General features: G+C 47.6%; 1 protein-coding gene and 1 non-coding gene across 3 annotated transcripts in view; both read left to right on the top strand.

The window, feature by feature from the left end:
- The window catches only part of TIAM1 (TIAM Rac1 associated GEF 1), a 381,711-nt gene that overhangs the window by 48,830 nt on the left and 308,006 nt on the right, over window positions 1–24,875 (top strand). The window lies entirely within an intron of this gene.
- On the top strand, window positions 7,776–7,909 carry LOC129502269 (U11 spliceosomal RNA). Its single transcript, XR_008662921.1, has one exon. It is a non-coding gene; the product is annotated as a U11 spliceosomal RNA (small nuclear RNA).

Raw genomic sequence — 24,875 nt, 5'->3', positions numbered from 1 at the left:
AGGTGCCAAACCGCTGAGCCACCCAGGGATCCCCCCCCGCCCCCACCCCATCAGGAATTCTTGGTATTTTTAATGGCACCCGTTAGTTTGCTGTAAGAAGAATCCATTCTTTTTTTTTTTTTTTTTCTTTTTTCCTTTCTTGATCTTTCTTTGCTCCTTTCTACTTGCCAGGTCTTCTAATTTCAGAGTCACCCTGGTCTTTTTTGCTTTCTTTCTCTCAACATTTGGACACCTTGATCTTGTATTCTAATTATTGATGCTGACCGTAGTATCTCTTTGCATGAATTATGTTGAATCCTTCTGGCGACACTGGTAGGTGGATTCATGATCTTTGTTTTATAGACTTATAGACGAGGAAGCTGAGAGGTTAAATACCTTGCTTGGCCTTGAGGTCACCCAGCTGGTCAGTGGTTGAGCTGTGACTGCCCTTGGCTTGTTCCCAGCTCTCTACCAGGGGGTACTGCCCTGGACTCCCGCAGTCCCTGTTTCTTCTGGATCCTGGGTCCTTTTATGGTGGGGACCACTTTTTAAATTTTTTTTTATTTTTGGTACTTCTGGGGTGTCTAGTACTGGCCTGTCAGAGACTAATATAATTTTTTTTTTTCAAAGGGAACTTGCTCATTTCTTTTAAGAGGCATCATTCCTGTCTCGCTGTGTCAGGGAAGGAATATCTGTTACGCTGAACAGATCACAGTGGTCAAGTTCTTGGCTTCTGGGAGAGAAGGGTTGGGGGGGAGTCCCCAGAAGTTTCTCCTTGGTGGACAGAAGAGCAGTTATTAGTGATCTAGTTTTAGATCCGGTGTTTTGGGGTAATTAGGAAGTAGGAGGTTTCCCCACTTTGGAAGTTTTTGTCTTGTAGTCTTTGAAAAGCTAGCAGAGGAGGGCCTAGATCCCAGCCTTCCGTATCACTTTCATTTCTCAAACTGGCATTTTTGAGCTTGGAGGGATGGGGGCATTGTTTTCAGAGTGGCTTCTGAAAGAAAGGCCAGGTAGAGAAGTCACCCATCAGAGCCACCTTCTTTCTGACAGAGTGGCAACCCATCCTTGGAGAGTATAAGGTGAGGGAGTGACCCCAAAGGATTGGATTCTTTGTCCTAAACTGACATGCCCACTCTTCTGTGTATGTATCTTGCTTGCATCTCCGTGCGGATTAAGTCCGGCCTCTCGTTCACCAGCAAAGGCAACTAATGTCAGGCTCATTGATTTTTCTGAGCAGGGCTCTGTGGTAATATAGGGTAGGTTGCTCTGTAGTGTACTTGTGGGCAAGCAGGAACCTGTAATTCTGCTAGCAAGTCAAGGCAGACAGCAGGCCAACCGTCAGCTCACTCCTATCTCACTTGAAAAGAGGTCATGCTTCCTTTGGAAGATGTAGGCCCTTGGTCACCGTCAGAGTGGGCATGGTGTGAGAGGAGAGACAGTGAATCTCATCCATTTGTACGTGATACCTCATAAGCATTAAAGGTCTGCTCTGGAAAGCGGGTGGGCTGGTCCCAGCTCCTGCATTAGGATACCTGGAGGGTTCAGCATAGTGAGTCGTGTCCTTTGAGTTTCGGTGGTGGAAGGGGCCATAGCTTGACCTCACATTTGATAGTTGAGAAAACGTCACCTCTTCAGCACTTTGGCCAGGCGTGTTCTTCATGGAGTGGGCTGGGTTAAGCTCTTCCTATAAGTTCTTCCCCAAAGTTGTAAGCCATGTGCTAGATTGACTCCCATTCTGTACTGGCAGGATCCTCCGCCCCGGGGCTACCAAGATGAAAAGACAGCCTCCTAGTAACTTGGGGCGGGGGACGAGCAAGAGATATATTCATGATTCAGATGACATGGAAAGTACCAAACTGGCAGTCCTCACACACAGGGACCCTTGGGTCACCTTGGACTTCAGCTTCGTGTTCAGTGATTTCTCTATTTATGGGACAGAGACTGGGATCAGTCTTTTTAGATGTGACGTGTGGAGTTGCTCGTCTAGAGGGTGTGTTCACACGACCCAAACTCAGGGAATAGACCTGTGCAGTCCGACAGGGCGAGGGCAGGCCCTCCGGGTGGCAATGCTGGGAACGGGGAGGGACGTATTCAACTTTTCCATACAATTGATTAAATTGCTTCCCTCCTTGAATGCGTGTAATCGGGACCAGACTCTTGTACTGAGAGTGGACCACAGCTAGCAAAGCCTCTTGCGATGTTCATTTTATCTTTTGAAGCCTCACCTGGCATAGGTTTGGTGCTGAGCTCTGGGCAGGCCTCCTGCCATACCTGTGTGTTCCTGGTTGCAGGTGGGACAGGACGAGGAGTGCCCTGCTGGGGACCAAAAGCGCGGTCAGTCCATTAACAGGAACCATTTTTGTGATTTTTGTCTCGTTCTCGGTGGCCCAGTTCTCTTATCTGTAAAATGAGCAGAGAACCCCCAGTAATGAAATACTCTGATCCCAATATTCCAGGACTTTCCTTTCTGAGATTTTCTTTTTTCCTGTCTTTTACAATACCCACCCCCACCCTGCCTTTTTTGAATCGACTGCTGCCAAGGCAAGTCCATCATCTTAACTCCACTAAGAGGTTTGAATGTGAGGATCCCTTGCCTGACTGATTGCCTCTCCCGAAACTTCCTTTGCCCACCCTCTGAGGGAGATGCTGCTAAGCCGAGAAATGGCAGGCGGCCCATGTCAGAGTTTCACCACCTGCATTAACAATCCTGGAATAATTAGGATCCAGTGTACAGGGAAACCATGGAACGCATTCAAGGATGCCCTCCAGGGTCAACCAGGAAACTGAAGACAGATGATCTGGGCAAAAAACATCTTAAGGCAGCTTCCTGATTGGAGCAGAAACTTCTAGAACCCGCCTGACCCATTTATCTTAGCATCATGGTTTCCTCTCTTCTCTGGTTGAAATCCTACTCTGTCTTCCGCCCTGGGGCCTGCTGCTGCCCTGGATTCGGCGGGTAGTGGTAGTGGTGGTGGAGGTAGAGACGGATACCTTCTTAAATTGCTTGCTTCCTGGCAGGGATTGTGTCCTCAGTGGCCTCTCTGGTATACCTGCCTTCACTGTTCCCTAAGATATGTCACCTGGTGGACTGGTTTGGTAACCTTATTAGAACCAGCACTGCCGGTGCATTTCCTGACCCTGGCGATTTCCACTGAGGCCTCCAAACATCTGGGTGAGAGCTGGCAAATCTGGGGAGAATAAAAGGATCTCCAAAGCCCACTCTTTGGTCACTTTTTTTTTTTTAAGATTTAATTTATTTATCTGAGAGAAAGAGAGAAAGCATGAGTGGGAGGGGGAGTAGCAGAGACAGAGGGAGAAGCAGACACCCTGTTGAGCAGGGAGCCTGATGTGGCACTCGATCCCAGGACCCTGAGATCATGACCTGAGCCGAAAGCAGACGCTTAACCGCCTGAGCCACCCAGGTGCCCCTGTGGAGGTCACTCTTTAGTGAGTCTTCCTCCAGTTGAATCTTAACCAGGGCTCGTATCTGGACATACAGCCAGTTGGACACACATAAGCAAACAAACGGCTTCTTTGTTAGGAGTAAAAACCACTTGTGGGTTTTGTGGGTTCCAGCGAGAAGACCGGTTTTGTGTTGGTGGAGTAGCGGTTTGTCTTAGTCTGTTTGGGCTGCTGTAGCGAAATACCACATACTCATTGGCTTGAAAGCCACGGGTGGTTATTTCTCAGAGTTCTGGGGGCTGCACGTCTGAGATCAGGGGGTGGGCATGGTCAGTATGTGATGAAGGCGCTCTTCTGGGCTGTAGGGTGCCCACCTCTGGCTGTGTCCCCATGTGGGAGGGGCCGAGAGCTCTGCGTGGTCTCTTTTATGAGAGCCCTAACCCCCTTCCTGGGGGCTCCACCCTCCTGACTTAAGCACCTCCCAGAGGTTCCACCTCCTAATTCTATGACACTAGGCCTTAGGATTTCACCATATGAATTTTGAGGGATCAGAACATTTAGATCTTAGCACAGGTAGAGATGAAAGACCTCAGGAAGGGGGTGGGCTTGTGTGACTTTGGTTGGGTGAGTCAGACTCAAGCATCACTTTGCTTCCTTCCCCACAGATGCTGTGTTGGATCAACTCTGGCCCCCTCTTCTTTCCATCCTGATCGACCTGTGGCTTACTGTCAGCAGATTGTATTAAAAAAAAAAATCCAGTGCTTTCCCTGCCCCAAGGTGGCCTATTAGACTTCCTGAGGGGGTGTGTGTTGGGGTTTCCTGGAAGGTGGGCTGTGTGTAGGATGTGAATGAGTCTCTGCGGTGGTGGGGTTTGTGGTCCTCACCTTCTGCCCAGCATTAGAAGGTCATTCTTTAGCTGTGTCTTCATTCCTCTGGGAAATGCGAAGGACCCCAAATGGTGGCCGCCCCCAGTAGGAGAGGGGGAGGGAGGAAAAGGAGACAAAAGGAAAAAAAAAAAAGAATCAGGAGAACACCGTTATATCTCAGATTGCTCTTTTCTTCTGCAAAGGCTCATTACTGAAGATCGCCTTTCCCTGCGTGTTACTTGTATTTGTCAAAGTGTCCTATTTCCTCAGGGGATCAGGAATTTTCCTTAATTCCTTAAGAGAGCGGGAGGAGAAGAGGATGGTTTCATTTCTCTAGCTGCCTTCACAAAACACCACAAACCAGGTGGCTTAAAATGAGGATTGATTTCCTCACAGTTCTGAAGACTAGAAGTCTAGGGTCAAGGTGTCAGCAGGGTGGACTCCTTCTGGAAGGTCTGTGGGATGGTCCGTTCCTTGCCTCTTGCTAGCTTCTAGTGGTAGCTGGCAGTCCTCGGAGACCTTGGCTTGTGGCTGTGTCTCTCCAGTCTGGGCCTCTGTGCTCCTATGTCTTTTCCATGGCTTCTATCTCTGTGTCTCCTCTTCTATAAGAACACCAGTCCCAGGGATCCCTGGGTGGCTCAGGGGTTTAGCGCCTGCCTTCCGCCCAGGGAGTGATCCTGGAGTCCCGGGATCGAGTCCCGTGTCAGGCTCCCTGCGTGGAGCCTGCTTCTCCCTCTGCCTCTCTCTCTCCTCTCTCTGTGACTCTCATGAATAAATAAATAAAAATCTTAAAAAAAAAAGAAGAGAAAAAAAAAAAAAAGAACACCAGTCCCATGGGATTTAGAGCTCACCCTATTCCAGTAGGATTTTATCTTAACTACTGACTTCTGCAGTGGCCTTTTTTCACATCAGGTCATAGTCTGAAGTATTGGGGGGGTTAGGACTTCAACAAGTCGTTTTGGGGGGGATGCAATCCAACCCACGACAGAAGCTTTATGGAATGAGCCTGATGTAAATTGATGGGAGAGAAAAGCCTTGCTGGCCAAGGGTCTGCTACGTGGCAGGCGCTGTGCGAGGCACTTTTAACTTCTCTTGCTTGAATTCCTTTGTTCTGACGGGTCTGAGGGTGGGTGGTGTTCTGTCCATTTTATGGATGAGGCAGCTGAGTTTCAGAAATTAAGTGGCTGGCCCTGCAACAGCCAGCCTGTCAGTGGAGCCCTGGGCTGGAATCCAGGTTTCTGATGGCGGGTGCTCTTGGCCTTTCCGGCTTCCTTCCATCTCTGCTGCTGCCCATCCTAGTTAAGGTATGTCACCTGCAAGTACACATGCCTTCTTCAAACACGGAGCAGCGCACCAGGCAAGTGGCTCGAGCACAGCCTTACATTATTTGTAATTAATGTTTGTCTCCCTCTACTAGATGGGGAGCCGTTGTCGTAACTTTCTCGGGGAGGAGGACCCTCTTTTACTGAACCTGTACCCTGCTTTCTGACCATTTCCCCAGCCCCTATTCAAAGGAAAATATCTATTTTTTTTATTTTTTATTTTTTGAAAATATCTATTTTTTAAAAAAGATTTTATTTATTCATGAGAGAAACAGAGAGGTAGAGACATAGGCAGAGGGAGAAGCAGGCTCCCTGCTGGGAGCCCAATGTGGGACTCGAACCCAGGACCCCAGGATCACGACCTGAGCCAAACAGCAGATGCTTAACCACTCAGCCACCCCGGTGCCTCCAAAGGCAGATATTTATTGATTTTCTGATGACAGTTCATGTGGCAGTTTCAGGCACAGTCACACACAAGTGTGTGCACCCCAACAGTCCCCCAAAGCACAAGAAATTGGAGCCGAGGTCTTGGCTCAGAGCAGCTGTGGGTTTCCTAAAGGGGGAGAGAGGTCCTGGGGGGGAGGGTCCCTTGCCTGATGTTCTGACAACCAGAGAGCCACATAAGCTCCGCCACCTTGCTCCACCACCTCTCAGCCTGGCTTCTCTGGACACTGTATCCTCTTAGCTTTCTACTGTTGTCTTTTTTTTTTTTTATTTAAAGATTTTGTGTATTTATCATGAGAGAGAGAGGCAGAGACATAGGCAGAGGGAGAAGCAGGCTCCCCATGGGCAGCCCGATGTAGGACTCGAACCCACGACCTGAGCCAGAGTCAGATGCTCAACCACTGAGCCACCCAGGAGCCCCTCTACTGTTGTTTTTGAACATGTTCCGCCCCCGTGAGGTTTAACAGAAGGTGAGTCTTGACCTGCGCTCCGACTTGCCCGGCCCTTGAAATCCATGCCTTGGATCCTCTCGGAAACTCTTTTACAAACTACTCCTCCGATCCAGGAGTGTCTTTATTTCAGAGACCCAGCCACCGGCCGGCTTGCTGGCCGTCATTTCCAGGGGAGGGTGCCTGCCCATGAAGGCAGATGGACGCAGCTGGTATTCGGGGCTGCCCTGCCGAGGACCGGAGGCTCCCAGAGCTGTTCACCAGGGCTTAGCAGGTCGTGGTGTGCGAGGCGGGCCGGACGTGCCATGTGGCAGATGATCAAATCTCAGAACCAGGAATATGAGTGTGGGGAACAGGGCTATGGGGAACCGTCTGTTGTAAGTACGTTATATAGTTTATTTTCAGGGACATTTCTATCCAATTTAGGCTGAAACTTGATAGAACATGCTTTTCCAAGCCCCCAGCTCTACTTGTCTGGAGCGAGCCCTTTCTAAACAGGCAGCTGTCCAAGCACAGCGGCCCGTGGGGTCACATCTGGGCAGCACCCTGCCAAGTGGCTTTAATCCCGTGTGCTATGTTTCTCTGGTCTGAGTTACTCCAAACCATATGCTTGCGATATTATTTTCCTCTAACATTTTTAAAGGTCACTATATTTTATGTATATATTTGACTAGGTAATATATTTGCATGGTTCAAAATTCAAAGTATACAGACATTTATACATATGTATATATATAATTTATATATATGTAAATATAAATATATATATATTTATTTATTCATGAGAGACTCAGAGAGAGAGAGAGAGAGAGAGAGAGGCAGAGACACAGGCAGAGGGAGAAGCAGGCTCCATGCAGGGAGCCCGATGTGGGACTCGATCCTGGGTCTCCAGGATCACACCCCGGGCCAAAGGCGGTGCTGAGCCACCCGAGCTGCCCTATATGGGCATTTATAATGAAAAGCTTCCCTTTCACCTGGCTCCTTGCTACCCCATTCTTCCCAGTAGAGAAGCTGTATGATGTTTCCAGTTTCTTATGAGTCATTTCAGGTATATTACACACAATGACTGCATCTGTGTGGGTGTGTATCTATAATTCTATCTACACACACATATATCCTTTCCCCCCTTTCCTCTCCACAAATGGTAACATTCCATACATTCCATTCGGCATGGATTTTTTTTTTTCACTTAACAGTGGATTTTAAAGATCTTATCAGTATTTAATTGCTTCCTCATTCTTGTAACTATTTGTTTTGCTATTATTTCAAACTTACAGAAATGTTGCAAATAATAGTATAAGAAACTTCCATATAAAAAGGGCTTCTGTCGTGAGTGGCACACGTAGGGCAGCTCCATTGCTCTTTGTGCGGAATCGACTTCAAGAAATTTCGGAAGCATAATTTTTTGGTACCTGGGCAGCTGGTGATCGTTGGTCCCAGAAAAAAAAAAAAAAAAAGAAACTTCCAAAGGAATTCACTGATTGTCTATATTTTGCGCGGTTTACTTTATAATTCCTACTCTGTGTATGTGAATACATAGTATGTGCATTTACACCTGCACACATTTATCCTCCCATGCATGTGTGTATACACACATACAGACACACACACACACACACACAATTTTCTTTCTTCTGATCCATTTGAGAGTGCGTTGGGAGCCTCATGTCCCTTTGCTGTGTGAGTTCTTCAAGTGTGTCATTCCTAAGAGCAAGGGAGTCCTCCCACAGACTCAGCCATTAATCCCATTGTACTTAATTTATTTGCACTTTCTTCCAAATCTTATTTTCTGTTGGTTATGTAGGTAGACTTTTTTGGGTTAATTTTTAGGACCAATCTGCTGTGACTTTTTTTTTGTAAGATTATAGAGGGACCAAGACGTTTTCTCATATCGAGCCGATGAGAGGCTCTTCCTTGGATCTGTAGCCCGTTCCTCTCGTGTTTGCTGAACTCCCATACTTTCCTGAGGTTCTTCCTCTGGGAGAAAGAGTGTTCTTCATTGGGAATGTGAAAGGTAGGGCTCTTCATCCTGGGTGCTCTGGCTTTGAGCCTCTTGACGGGCTCACTTGTAGTGGAAGACAGGCAGGAAGTACAGCTTTTAGACACTTTGCATTATTATTGAGCTCCTACTGAACCTTTCCAAACTCTAGGAAAAAAATCAGGCCCAGTCCCTACTCCTAAGAAGTCTAATTTGATTTAAGACATATTCATAGAGCTACCTCCTCTGTGGCAACCATGCTCCAGCCCTGAGTCTACACTTCGTACTTCTGCCCGAGTTGGAGCAGAGGCCTCCACTCCTGCTTCTCCAGCCCCAGACCTCATCACCCACGGCTGCTGGATTCACTCCTCCGAAGCGCAGCTCTAGTGGGTCATGGCCAAGTCACGATTTGCCTGACCCTCTCTTGCCTATCAGGCCAGGCAGGTGCCTCAGCCTGGCACCAAGTCCTGCCCGTCTCACTGTCTTCTTTTTCAAACCCATGATTTACCTGGACATAAGCTGCATTCCACACCAACTGGGTGCTAAGCGCTGCCCCAGGATTCTTGGGGCCCCGTCTCTTTGACTTCGCTTGAGCTGTTTGAACTCTCTGAAAATGCCTGACCGCCTAATTCCCATCCTTAAGGATCCGTTTCTGATGATACCTGTCTCATGAAGTCTTCCCTGAAATTCCAACTCAATAAGATCTTTCTTTTTTAAAGTCCTTTGCCATCTCATATCCCTTTAATCTTTGTGTGCCCTAGGTTAAATATTTGTGTATTTGCCCCTCTCTTACTGCTTTTCTCATTAAATTACCCTTTCTTAGAAGGGTAAATCCATTCTCCCTCCCACCCTCCCTTATTTCCTGTGTTCCAGAAAGAATCCAGTGCCACCTGGCCTGTGTCGGAAACATAGTTGAATTCTCTACAGGCCAGCACCACACCTGGTATGTAGTTGACCCTCCAATATTACGGTCATTCAGTGGTTTTGGTAAATTTATAGTTTCAGGCACTGGAGATGTTTGGGAATGTTCATCTATACATTAACAGCTTAAACAGCTTCATTAAAAGATATACATACGTTAACTGTCAACTTCATTAGAAAGGCAACTTCATTAAAACATACCTTAAGGATCTTTATCTACCCATATTCACCTCTTTGTTTTTTGTTTTTTTTTTCATTGCGCACATGTGCGCTTTTTTTTTGGAACCAGTACGTATGTATTGTGATACCTGGGTTTTTTCCTCACTTAGCTTTTCATGTCTACATATTAAAGTAATTATTTTGAATGCTTAGGTAGTTTCAGGAAACTAGTTCTTGAAGAATAATTTGCAGGCAAATAGAGGAGAGATTTTCTTTTTAGTCAGATGCTGTTATCACTTCTTATATGCCTGTTTTCTGAGGATAGAGAGCCTTACATGAAATTCATATCTTTAGCAGGATGATTTATGTAGTGCCTATTATCTACCACTTATGCCTCTCACCAGCCTCCATTCCTGAACAAATTGCTTTGAAAATTTTCCTTCCCTAAGTCTTATAGATTCATGAGTCAGTTTATTTAAAGGCTAAATTTGGGGACGACTTTTAGCAGCTGGTAGTCTATGAATTGCTAAAGCAGAAGAGATAAATGTGTAAGGTCTTTGGAATTCTGGCTTGCGTTGCTCTTCTTGGGTGGCCATAGAGCACCCATTTCTACGTCATGATCATGTTTTAAAGGATGTCAGCTGCTTAACCCCTGCTGGAGTGGGCTGCAGTCAGGGGGCGGAGGATGCAGAGTCGAAACAGACCGGTGATTGACAGGAAGTCATTAGGAAGGTTCTAGTCACTTGTCTGCTCACTGACTTGCTGGGGATCTGTTCCTAACAGTCTGATACATTCTCTTTTGCTATTAAGTTGTTAGTAAGACCCCAGGACTCTTGGTAGTAGTCTTGGTGTAGGGCTGTATCAGGTATTTTCGATGCCAAAAAACAAAAGACCCACCTAACAGTATCTTAAACAGTATCTCACATGATGATTCCAAGGTTAATTCGGCACTTCAGTGATGGCATCAGAATTGAGTTCTTTCCATTTTTTCAGTTCCACTGTCCTCAGGGTGTTTGCTTGATCCGTGGGCTTATTGCCATACAGTGGTGCAGGCAGTAGCTGGTCTTGCAGCAGTGCAGGAAGGTGCTGCAACACCTGGCCAAAATACAAAGCTTTCCTCCACCTTGCCTTTTTTCATCTGCAGTGAAAATGCGACCCAGAACCGCTTTTATGGCATCTCCTCTTCTTCTAGCTGGAGCTGGGTCATGTGGCTGGCCCTAACCCAATCACAGGCCAGGAGCAGAGGGGTGCTCCTGATTGGTATCAGGCCTCATTGAGGCCTGGGGAGGTGGTCTGCTGTCCACTGTGGTGGACAGGGAAGTGACCCTGAATGGTCCATGCACTGTTGGCCAGGAAGGAGGCCCCCAGCAGTGGCTCTTGGAGACACAGCTAGGGGTTTCTTATTTTTATTTATTTATTTTTTTAAGATTTTATTTATTTGAGATAGAGAGGGAGCACAAGGGGGAGCAGGGGTAGAGGGAGAAGCAGACCCCCTGCTGAGCAGGGAGCAGGGTCCTGGTTCTCTCCATCCCAGGACCCTAAGATCCTGACCAGAGTCGAAGACCGATGCGTCATGACTGAGCCACCCAGCCACCCCGGGATTTATTATTTTTAAAAATAGATCTAGGCTTGCTGATGGTCTAACAAATATTATTTTATTCCCTGCCTTACCCAGTGGTGACATTTGGGCATTTTGAATTTCTGCCTTCAGAGGTGTGATATCTTAAACTTGAGACATTCTTCCTGAAACTTGATGATAACTGCCAGAATTTTTTTTTTCTATAACTGTGAAACACTTAAGCATTTTACGCAGGGTGGAGTTAGAGGGGGGCCTCACAGGGACCCCAAATCATGGTGAGGGGGAGAAGAAACACCTTTTTTGAAAGGAATAATAACGAAAAGGCACGATAGATAATGGGCATCTCTGCAAAGTGTAGGTTTTTATGGTGGAACTAGGCTTTAACGTAGTGCAAATACAAATTCTATGGGGGAAAAAAAAACAGGAAAAGCAGACTTTTCAATGTATCCTAGAGTTATTTTCTTTTTTTTTTTTTCCCCTAAAACAATCTTTCCTATTAGGCCCAGGATGAAAAATTCTTCTTCTTCCTGTTACTCCGACTGGTTAATAAAACTGTTGAAAGGAAATTTTAATGAGCTAGAAACCTTATCTTTCTGGAAGTCGTCTTGAGCATCTCGAGCATGGAAACAGTCAGGCGTGGAGGAGGGTCTTGACCTCGAACCTCCATGGCTCTCCCTGTCCCGGTACTCTCCGCTGTGAGATAGATGAGGAGCTGACAGGCTGTCTCAGATTCGGGGCAGCATCTTTGCTCAGAAGCAGATCTCTTGCAGGTGTGCTGTGTGAACAGCCTCCTGGGGTAGGCTTAACCACATGGGCTGTCATCAAGGCAGTGATGGGCTGGAGTGACCAAGGGTGTCCCCTTATGTCTGCCAAGGGTGCAGGGGGGTCTACATCTCTTTTTCTAGCAGATTTTTTTTTTAAATTTCTTTATTAGAGAGAGAGAGAGAGTACAGTGTGGGGCAGGGACAGAAGGAGAGGCAGAAGCAGACTCTCCATGGAGCAGGGAGCTCGACCTGGGGCTCGACCCCAGGACCCTGAGATCATGACCTGAGCTGAAGGCCGATGCTTAGCCGACTGAGACCCCAGGTGCCCCTCTAGCACAGTTAGAGATGCCTGGTGCTGACAACAGTTTTGAAATGTATGCTTGGCAGGTATTATTTTGTTTTGCTTACTATTTCTTTTCTGCCCATAAAAGGCATTTTTGTTGGAGAGAATGGAGAATACAGAAAGGCCCAGCGAAGAAAACAGAAGATGCCCAAAGCCCACCGCGTATAGACGTTTCAATCCGTCTTTTTACAATTCTTCTCATGGGTATCTCTGCCCTCCCTCCCTTTCTCTCTTCCTTTCCCTTTTTCTTCTCTTGGCACGTAATGAGGACCACACAGGATAGAGGTATCACGTTATATTTTTTTCTCCAAGTTAATGCACCATGTGGGGTCAATCAATTCAAGCCACAGCTCCCCTTCTAAGCAGTATGTGATCTTTCTGGGCCTCCATTTTCCTAATCTGTGGAAGAGGGCAGGTAGTGGTTGTTTGAGAACTGATTGTAAAAATCTCAGTGGATTGCTCCATCCGGTGTCCGACATTGATGTCTCTTGACATGTGTTCCCTTATATCTCGGTGACCAAACTCTATCACACCGACCACTACCCACCAGACCTCTTGCCCAGTTGTAAAGTAGGGCTGAAGACCTTAGTTTTCAGGAAGAGGAAAGCAGGATGTCTGTCCCAGGTCGCTTAGAACAGGGCTTCTCAGCCTTGGCACCACTGACCTTTTGGGTCTATGACTTTTTCACTCAAGGGGCTGAGCCGTGCATTGCAGGGCTCTACCCACTGGATGCTGGTAGAACCTCCCCAACTCCAGACCTTGTCGAAATTGCCTTTGCTTGAGAACCACTGGGCTAGACTGCTCAGGATTTGTCACTTGGGGCTGCCCATGGCCATGCTGAACAAGACTGGTAGGCAGCCAGGATGAGCACCCTTGAAGGGACAAGCACAGGCTCTCCCTGCCTATGTTCCCAGACTCTCTGAATAGCAGGAGTTTTGTTTCAAGGGGGAAGCTGCAGGATCCAGCTGTCCTCGGTAGCATGAATCCAAGGGAAGATCTACCCGTGGCTGTGTCACCACATCTCAGCCAGGGCACTGCCTGTCCTTCTTGACTCCAGGGGGAGACACCTGTGGTCCCAGTGAGTTATCAGGGAAACGGGCCACACAGCAGGAAGTCCTCTGAGCAGTGACAGCACTCCCCTTTTGTCTCAAGCTGTGGGCAAGGCGGCTTCACACAAAGTGCTTCTGCTCCCAAACTCCCCCAAATCAAAGACCACTGGGTTCTTTTTTTTTTTTAAGACTTTATTTATTTATTCATGAGAGACACAGCATGAGGGGCTGAGACACAGGCAGAGGGAGAAGCAGACTCCCTGTGGGGATCCCGATGTAGGACTCGATCCCAGGACCCTGGGATCATGCCCTGAGCTGAAGGCAGACGCTCAACCACTGAGCCACCAGGTGCCCCAGACTACTGGGTTCTAATGGTCCATGAAGAAGGGTGGCTCAGCTCATTCCCTCTCAGAGGAAAGTGTAATAGCCGGAGCCCTCCCTGCACTAGGCCAGACTGCTGAGCTACTGACCTGCTCCTGGACCACATCCGTGAGCGAAGCCAGGGCTCGTCGTCAGGCTTTAACATCCATGAACACATGCCTGCCTGACCACCACGCCCACACACCCAGCCCCGTTTACAGAGGTGCCATGCCAACCTGTGGTATCCACTTTTTATAGAACTCTTCTCTGGGCTGCCTCAGGCTGCCTATAGATTGAAGAGGGGACTGTGGCTGCAATGGTCCACTTCTGGGGTGGGGATTAGTCTTCTCTCTGTGTCTTACTTGGAAAGTAGAGAAACTTCAGGAAGAGTAAACTTTTTGGACCTTTTTGGAAAAAAAAAAAGGAGTTCGAGGAGGAGTCAGATGGAACACTACTTGGTTCAAAAATGCACAGCTGAGTTGAGGTGGCACCTAAGGACACAGGATATTTGTCAAATGTAAACGAAGTGTTTAATAAATCTTGCTCCTGCAGGCTGCCCGAGCTGCTGGAGCTGCCTTAGCCTCTCCGCATCCTGAAGGATGGCCCAGCCCAGCTGGTCATTTCTCCTGCCTGTGGTTCCCCTCAGGGGACTTAGTGGCGGGACAGTGGTGGCACAGCTAACCTCCAGGGGGCACATGAGTTTTCTGAGGCCACTGACCAGCAAGGGTTTTCATTCTGTCCTGGGATGATCCAAAGTGGGAAATGGTTGATGGTCCAGTCTGATAGTAGATGGATGGGGTGTGCCATTGACTGACAGCTGATTTCTAAACCTACGAAGGCCTAAATGATGTTGATGGGCATGATCCTGGCAATCAGCCAGTTCGAGCACCTTGAACCTCTGTGTGGCTAGGTGGCTGGCCTGGGCAGAGCTAAGAGGACAGGCTCTGGGAAGAGCTGTGACCTGCACTCATCAGCTGTGTGACCTTGCATGCGACACTTATCCTCTTCGAGGCTCAGTGTTCTCACCTGCAAAATGGGCATGATGGAAGCACCTGCCTCTCAGGAGTGTTCTGAGGATCGAGTGTGCTTAGACCAGTATCCGACCCATGTTCATGGTTAGCACTCGATAACTGTTGTCTGAATCATCCTTGGGACCCCTTTCCTTTCAGGAGTGTGCTGTCTACAGAGCGCAGGCTGTCTTTAGGGGTGTGGGGGCTTTATTGAGGTTCCTAAGGCAGTCCCAGCTATTGGAGTCCCCCAGAGAGAATATGGTCACTTGAGGTTTGAGGTGCCAGGTGTCAATTTTGACTTGTAATCCTAGAGCTAGCCTTTCTCCCTTATTTGGTGGTGGTGGTGGTGGTGGTGGTGGGGGCTTGGAACGTGAAGATGACATGGCTGGAGTCAGGATCCTTGATGCTTTATAGACTCCCCTTCCCGGGAATCTGAAATTTCAGGACGCACTGTGCTGTGGCTTCCAGGGATTGGCTTAATCGCTGGGCCTTGAGTGGGTTTACCCAGCTGGAAAGTGGTGGATGAAGGATTGGAGACCTGCATATTCCGCTCCTGCAGACTTCCACACATCCTTTCTGTTCCTCTCCTTGATTTTCACACCGGTTGAGAAGAGTCGATATTCAAGAAAGATCCTTGCTCAGGAGGCAGCTGGGTTTGGAGGCCACCCACAGCTGCCCGCCCCAGTCAACTTGACAAGCAGGTATCGAAGTCTTGGTGTGTTGAGCTCATACCTGTTGGGTATAAGCCCTCGGATGAAGTAGGGAACAAAGAGACACAGTCCTTGCCCTCGCCGCCTCCAGGTGGAGGCCATGGGGGCCATGAAGAGCAATAGGTGGTTGAGGCACAGCTCGGTGGGTTCCGCGGTGATTGGCAATCTGGAATGCATTGGTTCACTCCCTTTTTTCCAAGGCTTTCCAAGTTTCAGCCAGATCCAGGGTGGTCTCCCCTTGGTCGTGGGTTGGCAGCTCTCTTGAGTGCTCGCAGGACTCACACCGCTGCTAGCCTTGGGTAGAGCAATGAATCTTTGCCCTTTGGGATCCCAACGTGAATGTCACAGAGCAGCTGCTTCTACTCTTAGACATCCACAAAGCAAGGAGTGAGTCTCACCATGTTGAAACTGTGACATGTGTTTGAAAATAAAAAGTTTTAATTAGAAGGAGCATTTCTCAGCCTCAACCTGGTGCTGGCTGTCTTAACATTGAGACTAAAATAAATCGGCTCCAACTTCTTGGCACAAGACCCACTCTGCCATTTACTCACTGACTCTTGGGTTGGAGCGTGTGGTGTAGTTGTCTTTTCGAGAGCTCAGACTTCACACAACAAAGGAGAGGGAGGGCGTTTGTCCCCAGGGTGGTGGGGTCTGCAGCACCATTTGCTTTGGGACCTGTCATGTTGTCCTATTTGTGTTCAATTATGTTTGCAAAACGCCTCCTTCTTTATAAATGTAGGAGCCATGAAAGGCAGCGTGGCATATGTAATGCCAGGGCCATGGCTTTGGGAGATACCCGTGGGTTCATATTCTTGTTCATTAACCAACCGTGTGGCCTTGGGTGGCTCATTCAGTCTCCGAGCTTCTGTACCTTTATCGTAAGGTGGGTATCACACCTTCTTTGCCAGCCTAACGATGATGGTTCTAGATTATGTACATGTAGTGCCTGGCCCAGTAGCAGCTCGACGAATGGTACCTGTTATTATTCTAAAGTACTGGTGAAAAAAAAAAAAGTACTGGTGAGCGCAGTGCTCTGGGTCACTGCCATGGTCTCCCACGGTGTTTTCAGCACGGGGGTGGCCTTGACTGTGGATGCTTCTGGTTTCTCTAAGGACTGGCAAGCCTGAAATTAACTATGCCAGATGCGCATGGGCTGGCAAGTGGGTGTGCCCCTGAATGTCAGCCTGCCTTGTTGTGTTAGCCTTCTGGCCTGCTTCGGGCTCCCACCCTGCACACACACACATACACACACACACCCGCTTCCCAGCACAAGCCATCATGGGCACTAACGAAACAAAGGGGCCTAGTCCAGGGAACACGAAATAAGCCCTTTCTTGGTTTCCTTATGCCAGTCCCAGGTGACTAAGAGGTTGGATCTTGAGGTTTGTGTGCAAAGCAGAATTTCCACTCGAGATACATCATTAGCAGCAGGTCCCCTCTTGGACTCTGGGTTGGATTTTATTATTGAGCTGAAGAGGACACTGATGATCATCCCAACTCACTTTCTTCTTAAATGCAGGAATTTCCTCCTCCCTCCCTTTGTTTCTTTTCTTCCAGAAATCCCATTTATTTATTTATTTATATTTATATTTAAAGATTTTATTTATTTATTCATGAGAGACACACACACAGAGAGAGAGAGGCAGAGGCACAGGCAGAGGGAGAAGCAGACTCCATGCAGGGAGCCCGACATGGGACTCGATCCCGGGACTCCAGAGTCACACTCTGGGCCGAATGCAGGCGCCAAACCACTGAGCCACCCAGGAATCCACCCCTCTGCTTTTATTTTTATATTTTTTAAAGATTTTATTTATTTGAGAGAGAGAGAGAGCACAAGCAGAGGGAAGGGGCAGAGGAAGCGGGAGAAGCAGGCTCCCCGCTGAGCAGGGAACCCCATTGGGGGCTGGACCCCAGGACCCTGGGATGGTGACCTGAGCCAAAGGCAGATGCTTAACCATCTGAGCCCCGCAGGCACCCCCAGGAATCCCTTTTAAAACATCTCTGACCTATGGACCCCTATCTGTACCCCTGAATAAGGCAAGACAACCTAATACCGTTGGCACGATAGCCATGGAGTGTCTGAAGGTCATTGCTGTGTCTGCCCTATACCTCTCTTTCAGGTTAAATTTTGCCATTTGCTCAAACTCATTCCTTGGGCTTTGTTTTTAGACCACACATGATTCTTGCTGCTTTCTTTTTGGGGTTGTTCTCCAGATTGTCACAGACTCCCTTGAAATGGCTTTCATTTCCTATAACTAATCCCATTATTCCAGCTGGGCTTTGACCATTAACCTTCCCATTCTCTAGATGTGTTCTTTTTTTGTTTTGTAAAGATTTTATTTTTAAGTAATCACTCCCCCCAACATGGGGCTCGAACTTGCAACCTCTGAGATCAAGAGTTGCATGCTCCACTGACTGAGGCAGCCAGGCCCCCCTCTCTACATGTATTCTTAGCTTTCATAGTATGCATTTCTCTCTTTTCTCTTTTGCAGCCGCCTGTCCCTGTTGTCTCCTTTAGCTTCCAATCACCCAGCCACTGTGAATCCCATCGGAAACCGTCTTCCCAACCCGTGCCTACGTTGTTTGTTGCATTTAAATGTACAGGTAGATGTTTGTATAGATCTAGAAATTTCCAGTGAGTCTAGATCTTGTCATTGCCTCTGTCAGCTAAGTTAGTGAGTCAGCAGCCATGGTGTTCTTTGGTTCTGTAGTTTGGACAAAGGATGGTTTCTTAAGAAGTAGTTCATTTTGGGCACACGGGTGACTCAGGTGTTAAGCGTGTGCCTTCATTCGCTCAGGACATCATCTCAGGGTCCTGGGATGGAGCCCTGCATCTGGCTCTCTGCTCAGCGGGGAGTCTGCTTCTTCCTCTCCCTTGGTCCGCCCCCCCACCCCCCGCTTGTGCTCGAGTGCTCTCTCTCTCTCTCTCTCTCAAATAAATAAATAAAATTAAAAAAAAATTAAGAAGAGGAAGAGACACCAGAGTTCCTCTCTGTATGCCTGTGTCCAGAGGCAGGGCCATGTGAGGACACGTGATGAGCCAGCTGACTATAAGCCAAGGAAGAAACCAGAAGCCAGCTCTGCTGACACTTGCTTCTGGGGGTCCAGCCTCCAGAGCTGTGAGACAACACACTTCCATGGTGTGAGCTCCCCCAGCCTGTGGTTCTTTGTAAGGCCGCCTGGGCAGACTGAGATACTTTCCTTTCTTCCAAAGGCCACAGCTGTGTGCGGCTCTGTTTGCAGTAACGCTGGCCCTGTTGAGGTCAGGTCCGGGGAGCCTGCCTTTGCTCTGGCACAGGGCAGCATGGGGGCTTCTGGTCTGCGTTATTTCCAGGCCCTGTCTTCATTTAATGGATTGGATAACTAAGGATGAGAAAGTGTAAGCCGTTTTCTGAAAGCCACTTTAGTAGATTAGGCAGTGAACCTGAGGGTGAATCCCAGTGCTCTCAGAGCTCGCTTGGGTAAATCCAGGACAAATATATTTAATTCCTTATTTAAAAATGCAATTCATAGTGATGTGTGGATGTCACTGAATGGCAAAGAAATGAAACAAAGTGGGTCAGTGACACACTGCACTGTTTTGTGATAAATGTAGGTTAACTGATTTAATGGAAAGCCACAATCTAAGGGAAAGTGGACTTGAAAAGCTTAAGCCCTCGAAAAATCTGACTATCCACTTATGCCCCGGAGAGAGTAGTGTAGCTCTTTGAGCCTAAACCTGTTATCAGCCAATTCTTTTTTTCTGCCTTAAGTTGAAACCATTGCTTTAATTTAAAATATTTGTATTGGATGGTGATTATGTGCCTGGCTTTGTGCTAAAGCATTAAACACCCAGAGCTAAAATGTATGGTTGGAGGGCACCCAGATGGCTCAGTGGTAGAGTATCTGCCTTTGCTCAGGTCAAGGTCCCAGGGTCCTGGGATTGGTCTCCCCGCATGGAGCCTGCTTCTCCCTTTGCCTATGTCTCTGCCTCTCTCTCTGTGTCTCTCGTGAATGAATAAATAAAATCTTAAAAAAAAAAAAAGTACGGTTGCTGTCCTGAATTGACAACAGTCTAGAGGGGCTGGCTAAGGGGCTACACTATGTTGTAGGGGTGACCTGAGAGGGCAGAGGGAAGGAGTTGTAGCATGCTATGGGAGTTATACATGATGGGAGGGCAGTAGCTCACACAGGGTGAGGGCAGACACCAGGGTTGGCTTTCCTAAAAGAGGTGAGACTCGAGCTGAGTTTGGGTAAGAAGTCCTGGTTATTCAGGCCATGCTGAATAATGGTGTTGCAGGCAGAGAAAATAGTAAGCGTATCAACATGGAGATGTGGGAGGCCACCCACGTGGAGGACTGTGTGCATACAGATACTCCTTTCTACTCTTCATTTCCTTCTTCTCTTTCTTCAGTGATGTTTTGGTAAGCCGACTCTGTGGGGTGAATAAAAAGGTCTGATTTATTTCCATGGTATAAATATACCGTCCGTGACTGATTCCAAGCTACCAACATGGTGTTGAAGGCCCCCTCAATTTCTAAAACTCTAACAGTTGGTCACAGCCTGTATAATCCCATTCAGTAGACCACTGCCTCCCATCTATGCGTCATCTGTCCATTCATCCATCCATCCATCCATCTATCCATCACCCATCATCTGTCCATTTGTCCATCCATCCATCATCCATCCACTTCCCCAGTATCTCTCCATCCATCCGTCCGTCCATCCATCCATCCATCCATCCATCCTTCCTTCCCATCCCTCATCCATCTGTCCATCCACTCATCTATCCATCCATCCATCCATCCATCCATCCATCCATCGTCATCCACCCGCCCATCTGTCCATCTATCCATCATCCATCCATCCACGTATAAACATAGTTTTAACTAAACAGAATCTGAGAAATAAATCATGTTACAGATTTTAGAGTTCCTTTCGTCAAGTCTTCTGACTTTATAGACGAGAAAGCTGATATCTAGAGAGAGGAAGTGACTTTCTTAAAGTCTATTTGTAGAACTTAGATTAGGACTGTGGTCTTCAGAATTTAGGTCTGCAGCTGCTTCTCTTGACTAAAGAATGCACAGCGTGAGATATAGCTTGGTAATTTCCAAGTTGGAGCAATGTGGAATCCTTGGTGTACACACCAGTTCTGTGAGTCCCTGCTTTTCTGTGATAGTCCTAACGCTCATCAGAGTGTTTTTGTTGTTCGTTGTCTCTGTTGTTGCTGGTTCCCAGCAGGCTCACAGTTTCCTTCACAGGGGGTTCAGAATGTCCCTGTGTAAATTACATTCTTCTCCCAGTTTGTAGCATTGAGCTTCAGAATTTAATTTAGCACTTGATTCTTGATATTTATTCAGTCTTTGATGTTTCTTGATTTCATTGGCCCCCCTCCCTCTCTCTTTTCATTTTTCTTCTTGGCAGTATAGACAGCTCTCCTCTGGGACTCCCAACTCAAGTCACCCATTTGTGGTTTTAACCGGTTGCTTCTTGGGAGCTTCATTCATGCCAGGCTAAATTTCTGTGGACGTATTTATAGAGTTGAAAATGTCTCTCTTTCTTCTTGGGCTTCTAGCGGTGTGTCCTGGAGCTCTTGAGAGATGGCTAATTGACTCTGCTTTTGATGGTCTTTAAATTGTTGTTAACTCTGAGAGAGGAAGGGTCACTCTTACTCTCCGAGAAGCTTTATTCTGGAATCCTGGACAGACCGGCTGGTGAATTGGATGCTGCAGAGGACTCTGTTTAAAACTAGCTTCTGTGTTGTACTGTTGAGCAAGAAAAGCAAGCGTATGCTGAGCTACGCATAGGGATGCCACTTCTGAAAAAGAGTAACGCAAACTAATTGGCGGTTACCTCTGGATGGTGGTGGAAGGTGGAAACCAGTTGGAGAGAAAACTTTCGCCTTTTATTTCACCTTTTAACTTTCTATGTTTCTGTATCGTTTAATTTTTTTATTTTTAATTATAAACATGCCACGTAAAGCCAATCCAGACTAACCAGCCTGCTTATATTTTAATAAAGCTCATCTGGGCAGGGGCGTTAAACTTTCTGTTGCCTTCTTGCCACAACAATTTGCCATTTGCCCAATATAAAGTTTACAAGTGCCTGGTATATAAACTGTAACCTCGTAATTTTAGATACAATTCATCTCGGTTGCTAGAAAGTGGTAATTGCCTTGGTATTCAAACCTGTTCGGTAAGGGCAGCATTTAAATCTAGGCTTCCCTGTGAATTCTCCCTTTACTTAATAATTTTAACCAATTCTTCCCTAATGAGGTTAATCATCTACTCGTATGCACCGCCTAAGCTGGTCATTATTCGGGGCTTCCAACCGAGATTCTAAAAACCTCCTGGAGACATTCCCTGAGCTGACATTGGGTCATTATTTTTTTCCAGCGCCCCTTGACTGCGGCGCTCCCAGCTGCCTTGGACGGGGAGTCATTAGATTGCAGGGGCTCCCCGGGAATAGCGGGAATAGCCTCGCGTTCGTGATACCAGCGACCCTGCCTTCCCTCCTCCTTCCCCTTGAATGAACTCCTTTCACGTACTTGGCAGTTCTGTCCTCCTCCTTAGAACGGCCTTTGGCATTCCCGTTCTCGAACTGGGAGGAATAAATCTGGTCCCATTCCCCACGGCTCGGAGCATTTGACAAGGCAGGACGGTGTGGCTGTTTACAAGACCCAGATCGGTTCCGAAGGGTCCGAAACGGAAAAAGAAACGTGACTTCTTGCTCAGGGGTTTGCAAAAAACGATGCACGTTGCCTCTGCCAGCTGCCTCCTGCTTATCAGAAGAGTCTTCCGAAATGTGCGCACGGGGCGAATGCTGGGTTGCTGATACAAAGCACAGTTGTGATGATGCCAGCGGAGGAAAATCATCCCTCTGTTCCACAGCCTTTGCGGACCTCTTTTAAGTTACTAGGTTGAACCGTCTGACTTGCCAACCCGAGCTGCTACGAGGGCAGTTTCATCCAGTTCGACCTGAGAGCGCGTCTTTGCTAAGTTGTCAGACACGGGAAATCTGTGTCTAACATCAGGAGAGGCACGGGACGGCCGTGCTTTAAGGAAACGCCTGTCTCTCACGGTTAGTGTCCTCCTAGTTGACACTTGGTTGTTGCCACACTAGCTTTCAGAAAGTATCTAGAGCAAAATGGGTTGCCTAGCAACGTGCTCCGGCCCACGAGGGTTGGAGAATGGGTCAGTGATTAACAATTATGTACAATCAAGTCTAAAAATGCACAGCGGCCTGCAACATTCGAGCTCTGACCACCGGAAAAACCTCAGCGTTCCGCCGCCCCGGGTGTGTGTGGCTGTTGTGTGTGAGTGGATTGCGACTGTGGTGTGGACCTTAGGGCTGCGGTCCAGAAACACTTTGCTCTGGACTGACATGGGCCGGACGGTGCCCCTCTGTCCGACGATCGATTTTGCAGAAGCATCTGACACCCATCATTTGGTCGGCTGCTTCTCTGGACACTCTTCCTCTTGGAAGGTGAAGGGAGCAAAACGGAGAGTTTGGATATTTATGGTTGTTGTCGTCTCAACAAATTTGGCCCCTATTAGGGAATCTGTAATTTGCCAGAGAACAAATACACAAGATGACTGACAAGGGCTCACTCAACCCGAATCATTCTTTCCAGAATTACGAATGCTGTGCAAATGCTCTTCCTGAAATGGCCCCAGCCCTTGATCGTTTCTCTTCCTTCCGTTCCAGCAAAAAGAGAAGACAAATTTTGCCTAATCCAGTCCTTACTTAATCTTTCTGTCAGCACAAATATCGATGGTGTAAATCCTGAAAACGGCAGTAAAGCTGGGAGGCATTTTTATAACTCTGGCAAAGCTAATAATGCACATTTCTTTGTTGAGAATCATTGAGTTTAATTGGCTAATCAATTTCGAGGCCCTTTCCATTTGTATTTTGTTTAATCAACAAAAATAAATCGCCCTGCCAACCTTGAAAGCTCCAAGTCGGAGAACAGTGGCAAATACTTCGTTTGTCCTGCCAAAAGTGCTTTCCAACCGAAATGTCTTAATTGAAGAGGATTTATATTCAGAAGCGCGGATGTTTTATCATTTGTCTGAAGAAGGAAAGAGCTGTGTAAGCAAGCCGTATGCAGCCGTTTTAGGCATTGTTTTTGACATTTATCTACTCTCTTTATCCCTCAGACGTTTATATAAGAACCACCTTCCCCAGTCCTTCTTGCTAATGATGCAGGCTCCAGCTCCTGAAGCGGTTGTCAGGTGTTCCCTGTAACTAACGGGCGGTTTTGGCTCAGAGTGCTTCTAGAATCCAGACCTTTGCTCTTTCCCCCTGGGTTTTACTGCCCCGGACTCCTGTCCCTGGGCCCTTGGAGGGAAGTGGCTGACTTCTTGGTGCTGGAAGACTCTTAGGCCCTGTTCACCTCCTCCCGGGAACAGGGCCTCTGCCTGGTTTTGTCAGCAGGGGGGACCTCAGTAGCGGTGGCTGGGGTCTCGGTCCACGGGGCCTTTGAGTGGGGTGGGCCACGGGTTCAGGTTTTGCTTTTATTGCCTTCTCTGCACTCCAGGGAGGGAGGAGAGATGACAAGAAGCCACATGTGTTTAATTGCCTGTGTGATGCGTTCTCACTTCTTCCGACAGCCCTGTGTGGTAGCGAAACCCCATAAGTTGAGATGAGGTTCCGAGGCCATGCGTGACAGCTTGTATGTGGAGGGCTGCAACTGGAATCCGTCCCCAGGTGTGTTCCCATGTCCCTGGCTGCTGGAAGCTGGACCAGAACCCCCCTCCCACCAGCATCATTCACCCTGTTACCCCTCCCGAGCTCCTGGGGTGCGGGTACCATCTAGCATGACTGTGGCTATGGTTCATGACTGCTTGTTGTGTGTCTGGCACTTTTCCAAGAGCTTCACATGTACTAATTTATTGAATCCCCACTCGCCTGTTAGCTACTGCTACCCTCATCTGACAGGTGCAGAGTGGTTGGGGCACTGACTCAAGGTCACACGGCTAATAGTTGGGGCCACTGGGATTTGAATCCAGGTGATCTGACCCAGCCCCCGTGCTCATAGGGGCCCACCCTCCACTGGCTATTCCCTTGCCTGTTCAGCATCCTACATGCCTCCAGTGCAGAGAGGAAGCAGCTAAGATGTAAGACTAAGGGAAAATACTTTGGTTTGATGGAACTTGCTTTGGACCTTGTTTTGGACAGTAGAGGCCAATGATATGCTCATTGCCTAGATTCATGGCGCATTCCTTAATCTTTGGCTGAACTGGGTTGCCCTTCCTGCTACCGTTTCTCCATTCTGAGAGTTGCCTTTTAGCACCTCTGCTCAAAGTCCACCTTCCACAGGGGTCCTCTCCGACTGATGGGAGGCCAGCTGTCCTCTAGAGGCCACCAAGAAACCAGCATCATGACCTGCAAGTTACTGTGAGGGCAAAAAACTTAAAAAAAAAAACAAACCCAGGAACCAATAACAACAACAACTGCTACTGCTATTACTACTTCTACTACTTCCTTTTAAGATTTTATTTATTTATTTATTTATTTATTTATTTATTTATTTATTTATTTATTTATAGTATTGATGAG

This window comes from Nyctereutes procyonoides, unplaced genomic scaffold (assembly GCF_905146905.1).
Source record: "Nyctereutes procyonoides isolate TBG_1078 unplaced genomic scaffold, NYPRO_anot_genome, whole genome shotgun sequence".
NCBI lineage: Eukaryota > Metazoa > Chordata > Mammalia > Carnivora > Canidae > Nyctereutes > Nyctereutes procyonoides.
Note: the sequence above shows the minus strand (reverse complement) of the source record. Positions and strands in the feature narration are given on the sequence as shown.